Raw genomic sequence first — 7,374 nt, 5'->3', positions numbered from 1 at the left:
CGATACTGGACGGGCAGGATGATGGCAAATGCTGGTTGTGAACTCTCCCTCCTGCCCCCAGAGCCCAGGTGCTGGTGCAGTGCTGCACGTGCTAAGGATGAAGGTTGTCATTCTTTCTCCGGCTGCATTGCTGGGGCCTGAATGAAGCATTCAGGAATCATGACTAGCTAGCAGGGGAGATGCCTGTGAAAGGAAACCTCGCCGGGGCAAGCTTTGTGCAGCTATGACCAATACCAAACCGCTGCTGCCTTTCAGGAAATGGCCCCCTCTCTGTGGTTATACAGCTCGTGTTAATCATTCTTTCAAACCCATTACTGAACATGTCAAGCGGCTAAATGCCAGGCACAGGATCCCAGCTCTACATGTGCCTGAGCTGAAACCAAAGCAGTTTCAACCTTCGTGCTGGGACATGCAGCTTCCAACAATGTACTGAGCAGCGGAGACTGACTCACCTGCAGGGAGTGTAAGGAGGAGGGATCCACCTGTGAGTTGATACTGTTCCGCGCTAGGAAAGGCTTGTTCTCATGCACAAAAACCCTCTCACGGGCTGGGGCACTGCATGCGCTGGTCTCTGTGAGGCCCCTTGCCCTTGTTTCCGTCCTTAAACTCCTGCTGCATTCTCCACTTATCTGCTAGGAAGTTGCGCTGTGGCTGCTGGCTGTTTAAAAACTCAGCAGTTTTAAGTGGCAAAGGGCCAGAGATCAAAGCAACTGTGTCTGTGTTGACTTTTTAAATTCATCTTTGGAAATATTCATGGACTAGAAACACATCTTTGACTTAACTAAACTAAACTGCCTTGTAAAATGCTGCTTCCTACTATGTCTGAAATGCACCTCTGACCTCAGTTGTTTTTTAAAAGCTGTGTCTTGACTGCCGGGAGGGAACATGACCAGATTCTTACCTGGAGGAGCTGGGAGTTGGGGTGCGTTCTGCACCCAAATGCTGCCAAGCTGTGACAGCCTGTGGGCAAGTAGCTTCTCCTGCTTCTCCCTTCCTCTTAAAATCAGGTTAATACCTGCTGCTGAGAACTGCTGTTAGGGTTAATGTCTGTAATGGGATTTCAGATCATTGGATGGGAAACAGAGAAGGACAAATTATTATTTATTACTATTATTATTATTTCAGCTCTTCAGTGTAATCTTTGGGACATTCTTGATTTACAGGTTTAACTGCAACTTGGTTCTGGCAGGTTTTGAGATTGGGCCATTCAGTCTCTTACTGGAATTGAAAATTGTTTTGCATGTAGTTCTCTGTAACTTGGGTGCACAGGCAGATCTAGGGCTCTGAAAAGAGGGGTGTAGCATGTCATCACATATAACGCACTTTTCTCCAGTTAAAGAGAAACGAGAAGCTTTACTAATATGGTAGGGGGCTGGCACTATATTATTTAGCTTAATATCAAAGCAAAAAAACCCAAAGGGTGTCTATACCTGTGCTCTGGGGTAGAGGGGGCATTTTAATTAGAGCAGCCCCCAGACAGCCACTCTAACTCAAACACTGATGCGTCACATGTATTCAGCATCCCACATTTTGAAATGGCCGCGGGGAGCTTTAACTAAAACTCATTTAAAGAGTTTTAGTTAAAGCGCCCCCACTGCCATTTGGAAATGCAAGATGCTGAATACACGTGACACTGCAGCAGGCTGGAGCGTTCTAATTGGAACACTCCAGCAGACTCGATTAATTGCATTTTAATCAAAACATGTCAGAGCACTTGTATAGGCACCCAAATATAAATATTGGAATGCACACTAATTTGCTAGAGTGTATGCAAAGTTTAAAAAAACCACAACAAACTAGGCAAAAAGTATTCAAAGGATATTGTATCATTGTGGTATTTACAATTAAATGTACATCTCTTAATCAAATTCATAAAACCAAATCTAGCCTTCCTGAGCATCTCCAATGCTTCACTCAGCCATTTCTATATATGGGAGTTAACCTCAACTTGGGTGTGGTAATGTTTTTAACTAGAGCTAAAAACAGTCTGCAGGGCTATAAAATGAACACAAGACATTACCAGGAACGGACAGCAACACTGCGGAAGAAAGAATAGTTTGAATAGTGGAAGATCAGTGCCATTAAAAAGGAGAGGTGTGTTAACACCTGTGGTGTGGAGAGAGATTAACAAGGATCAGGGTCAGAATGAGCCATAAAGTCAATTGACTTGCTCAGCCTTACTTAAACAGAAATGCTGCTGCCCCTCCCAGGTAGTTGATTTTAAAGTCTGGGTGGAGCTGGAATCAGAGGGGTGCAGCTGCACCACTGCAGCTGACCCCAGATTTACCCCTGCGGGATGTCTTCTGATAGTCCAGGCACTGGTCTGGGACCCTGGAGACCGTAGTTCAATCCAGCTTTGCCACAGAGTTCTTGTGTGACCTTGGGGCAAGCCCACTGGAGCTACGGCGTCAAAAGAGCTCAGCACTCAGAAGAGCAATCATATCTGAAAATCTGGCCTTTAAATCTCTCTGTCAAAGGGATACGTGAGGCTACCTGTCACCTACCTGCCGTCTATATTTAGAGTGTACAATTGTCAGGACTTGGGCTGCCTCTTACTGTGCATGTGTGGGCAGCACCTAGTATGGTAGGGACCACGTTCTGCGTGAGATCTCTTGTGGCTTGTCTACCCCATGGTGGCAACAGGTCCCGGCTCTTTGCTGGATTGAACCACAGCCGTCTCTTTGCTGGGACCTGTTGCCAGCACGGTATAGACAAGCCACAAGAGATCTCACGGAGAACGTGGTCCCTACCAGCGAGTGCACCCTACCCTGAGTGCACCCACCCTATGCCCTGCTCCTCCACCCTTGCCAGCACACTCCAAACCCAGAAGTTTGGCAGTGAGGCCATGCTGGGCTTGTCTTTAGTAGCTTCCTTTGGGCACACCTTAGACTGAGGGCTGGAGAGTGGGGCAGAGGGCTGCTTCCCTAGTAAATTCCCAGGCTTGGAGCCTGCCTAGGTAACACAGGTGCGTAGGGTGCAAGAGGGCTACAGCCCTCTCCACACTGGGACTCACCACTGCCATGGTGTAGACTAGTCCTACAGAAAAGGATGATGCAAAAAGGAAAAAACAGTTGATCTGGGAATAAAAGGGGAAGCTCTGCAGAGAGGGTCAAACCTGAATCTCCTGCAGTAAAGAAGCCTGTCTTGATAAAGTCCTTTTCTTGGATTTTCTACTCCCACTGGACCATCAGCAGACAGCCCTGGCCTCAACCTGGTAGGACCCAAAGCCACCAGGCTAGAATTTGCCCTTTCGTATCTTAGCAGTGAATTCACCCACGGTTTACATGCAGCTCCTAACTGGCATCTCCCCAGTGCCCACCCACCCTATCCTTCGCTTACAGTATAAAGCACAAGCCTTACATGGTCTCCCCATACTGAGAACTGTTACTTTCAGGACAGTAGAGCTCATGATGTGCAAGGTGCTGTAGCAATATCAGAAGACGACAATCCACTCTCTATTTAGACAAACAGCCAGGAGGTATTTCTCCCACAGGTGCTTCTGAAACTAAAATGGGGAAAGAGAGATTGGATCCCAGCTCTGAGCCTGTTTAGATTTGGATCCAAATATAGCCTTCAAAGCTGGCCGTGTCTGAGACTGCAGTACTTCTGTTTGGTTTCCTAATCTCTTTTGGATTTATTATAGTGTTTGCTACAATCTGTTGCTGAGTAAGATTGTTTGTAAAATCTGAGTTTCTTTTGCTTGGCCAAAAAATACTTTTTAGTCAATGCTTCTATTCTTAGTCTGAATTCCAGTTTAAGCCAGTGGTTTCATTCCTGAGATTTCAGGGTCCAAGTGCTCTTCTGTGGTAGAAAACTGCTGCAGAAGAACTGACACGGGACACTGATAGTGGGTTCGGAGGCACCAAAAACTCTGATCCTTGCCTCCGCGGAGCTGGGTTAGAAATCTCCCGGGGTGCTGTTGTTCCCACCTCATTAATGCTTCCTGCTTCATCTGGAATCTGGACGGTCAGAGACCAGGATGGTGGGAGGAGGAAGCAGAAGGGGCATTGGCTTTATTTTTCCTGCAGTTTGTAGAAGGAACATTAAGGGTTCCTGTCGCGGTCCTCTGCAGCCCGCTGCTGTTCTGGACACTTAGCACTGGTAGCACTGGTCTCTCTCTCGCATGTTGTGGAGCCGAGAGTGCTTGAACTTGAGTGAGCAGAAGTAGGTGGAGGCTGGCTGATCCTTCTGCAAAACCTAGAATTTCATAAAAAGTGGGGATGTTTTGCATTATTCCAGCCCTTCCCTGCCAGCAAAACTAGATCTGGAGGTAGCAGGGCTTGGTCCAGGGCTACTGCCCTTGTAGCTCAAGTGACACTCAGATCAAGATGTTTGCCACCAACATGCAACTTCACTCGGCTTTCCTTGGTCACCCTTGTGCTGGCAGTAGAGACAAACACTTAACCGTTCTGACTTCAAAGTCGATTGCCAAACCAGGCTTGGGTAAAAAAGTTTAATTTAGGCTTAAATGTAGACCTGTATCCTATTCTCCAATCCTGCTTTCCCTTTGAGAGGCAGCTGGTGATTTCTAAATAGCACCCTGATTTTTCCTTATCCCACAGGAGGCATTGCCTCGCTGAGCCCAGCTTGATACTGTAGGGCATTTTTTTCCTTTTTCTGGCTCCAGCCTGAATCAATTTCTCAAGATAATCTTTAACTGGAAAATACACATCCCCCACTGCTGGAGTGACCTGTAAATGCTTGACCCTGTCAGTGCTCAAAATTCCCTTTTTGTGAGATGAAGTTATGTCACCTTTAAGGCTGGCATAACACGTCCTTGAATCGTTGACTGGTTCACTGTTTTACATCAATTTAAGGTGTATAGGTAGGTGTACTGGTTTTATCACTCGAGTCTTACATTTAATGCTTTGTTGGATCTTGTAGAAGAGGATTTCTCAGCCATCATAGCTTGTCTTGACTTCAGAATCACAGAAAATCCAGGTTAACCTTTATTTCTGAGTTCACGTAAGAGTTGATCAAACCTTTCACTCTTCAAAGCTGTTTTTTGTTTGTTTTTTTTTTAAAGAAGGAAAGCAAATATACGAGCAAGAATAAAGCATTCATCCTCCTATGGCTTGCCTATTATATATCAGAATAGCACCAAGGACGCCTGTTTCATTCACCAAAGATCAATCCAGTTGTTAGCAGAGGGGACTTGAAACTGGGACACCAGGTTCTTATTCCTGTTCTGGCATCGTGCTGAGGGCTGTCCCGGCTGAGATGTACACAAGTGGGTTATATTTTATAACAAATCTCTTGCTCTCATCTCCTCGTCCTACTGTAAAATGTATCATGCTTCTTTATATCAGTGGGGATTGATTAAAGCACTCTGAGACCTCTGACCATACCATCCATTCTGTGACTCGGACTCTGACACGAGACCCGTGGACAGTTGGTTTAGTGTTTCTCATGTGTCCTTTCATAAGCTAAATACATACAGTAGGTCTGGACAAAGAGCCAATGTTTTAAAGGAGCCTTCTAATTAAAAAGTGTTGACAATAAAGGAAAACCTCCATCATTAATGTCAGGAATATACTACAAAATGGTTCCCAGATATCCACTGATATTTGACACAGCATTCAGCTATTGCATCTAAATAGGCAGTTTTGTTTAAAAAGCAAAGGATTCTGGGATTTTTTAAAAATGAATCATTTTTAAGCTTAAACAATGAAGTAAGTCAACCTTCTGGAAATCCAGCCATTTAGAGCAAACCATTTCTGGTAAATGACTCTTGAAGAGCTGTACTATATAACGAAACACACCCTGAACTGAGCAGATTTTCTTCTTTGGATGGCTTTAGCTTTCAATGAGAGTTTATCCAGGACTTTCTTCCCCTACTGTGGTTCTTTTTTTAAAACGCTCTTTCAGCAAAAGGCACCAGAGCTCAGCATAAACTACTCAGTGTGCTAGTTTATCTCGGAAATGGAAGTCTCTTTTGGAACAGAAGGAGTATTTGAACTGTGTGAGCTTTGTATCCTGAGAGATGAAGGATGGTCTTGAACTGGAAAGACTTGGGTTCCCTTCCCAGCCTTGCCATAGATTTCCTTTGTGAATTTGACTGAGTCACTTCATCTGTCTGCACTTCGGATCCTAATCTGTACAGCAGAGATAAAAACGCCATTCTCCCAACCTCTGTCTGGTCTGTTTAAGCTGTGAGCTCTTCAGGGCAGGGACTGTTTCTTATTACGACTATGTAAAGGGCATAGATAGCATGCTGGGGTTTCTAGGGTGTTTTGTAGCAGAAACAGTGTGTTCACAACAGCAGGGAGGAGGGAAGGAGTGTGTGGTCCCTTGGTTTAGGCAGAAGTCTGAACTTTTGAGCAATCATGATTTCCAATCCAGCCTGATGCAGACTCTTTCAGCCTTTTGGGGCAAGGCAATTGGACCCAAATTTTCAGAAGTGTCCTTTAAGTCTCTGGCCTGTTCTGTTAAAGAAGCTGAGTCTTTGAGCCTCCCATGGACCCCAAGGGGAGTTGAGGACACTCAGCCCTCCGCATACTGGATCGGTGATGCCAAATTGGACTCCTCCTGAGACTACTTCTGTCTACCACACAACCCCCAGAGACCTAATTATCCCAGAACGCTGCTAACTTCCTCTGGATTGTGCCCATAACACTGTGGATCTAGACGCTTCAGGAGATGTATAAGTGTGTGTCATCATTACACAGGTTCCCATACGCCGCTTGCCATGGATTCCAGACAGATGAAAGACACCATTGCCAGGTGAGAACTCTTTAGAAAGCAGCATACATACTTATTAAGCAAGCTTTCGGGTTCAAAAACCCTTCGTCAGGCTCAGGAAGCTGCAGCAGTCGGTGTGTGCTCTTCCTGGATGGAATGAAAAGTAAAGAAGCCAGGGGCTGGGCTGGGCTGGGCGGGGGAGTCAGCTGCCAGGCAGATTATAATGTATCAAAAATCCAATGTCTATGTTTAGTCCCTGATCTCTAGTATCCAGCAGGTTGAGGAAATGGAGCTCATAGGCTCAAAAACATCAGATTGGACACCTCGCAGTGGACGAAACCCTAACCTTGACCGCTACATTGACTACTTCAGGGAAAGAATGAACAATGAAGTAATCAGCAACACGCGCCACCACAACAACCTCTCTCTACCAGAGAAAAAGGCCATAGGATCTCTAAGATCTAACCACCAAATAGTAATAAAACCAGCAGATAAACGAGGAGCCATAGTCATCCTAAACCGTGAGGATTACATAAAGGAAGCCAACAGACAGCTCTCTGACACCACCTACTACAAAGAACTACAAGAAGATCCTACTCCCCTTTTCACCAAAAAACTCAACAATACCATCAAATCATTTCCACCAAGATTACAAGAAAAACTACAGACCTTGATCCCCCCGCTACCTAACCC

General features: G+C 45.5%; 1 protein-coding gene across 6 annotated transcripts in view; it reads left to right on the top strand.

Annotated features, from left to right (window-relative positions):
- Nucleotides 1-7,374, top strand: part of NCMAP (non-compact myelin associated protein) — a 33,195-nt gene that overhangs the window by 13,757 nt on the left and 12,064 nt on the right. The gene's annotated exons all lie outside the window — the stretch shown is intronic.

Source organism: Alligator sinensis, unplaced genomic scaffold, assembly GCF_000455745.1.
Source record: "Alligator sinensis unplaced genomic scaffold, ASM45574v1 scaffold337_1, whole genome shotgun sequence".
NCBI lineage: Eukaryota > Metazoa > Chordata > Crocodylia > Alligatoridae > Alligator > Alligator sinensis.
This window is presented reverse-complemented; position numbering and strand designations above follow the sequence as displayed.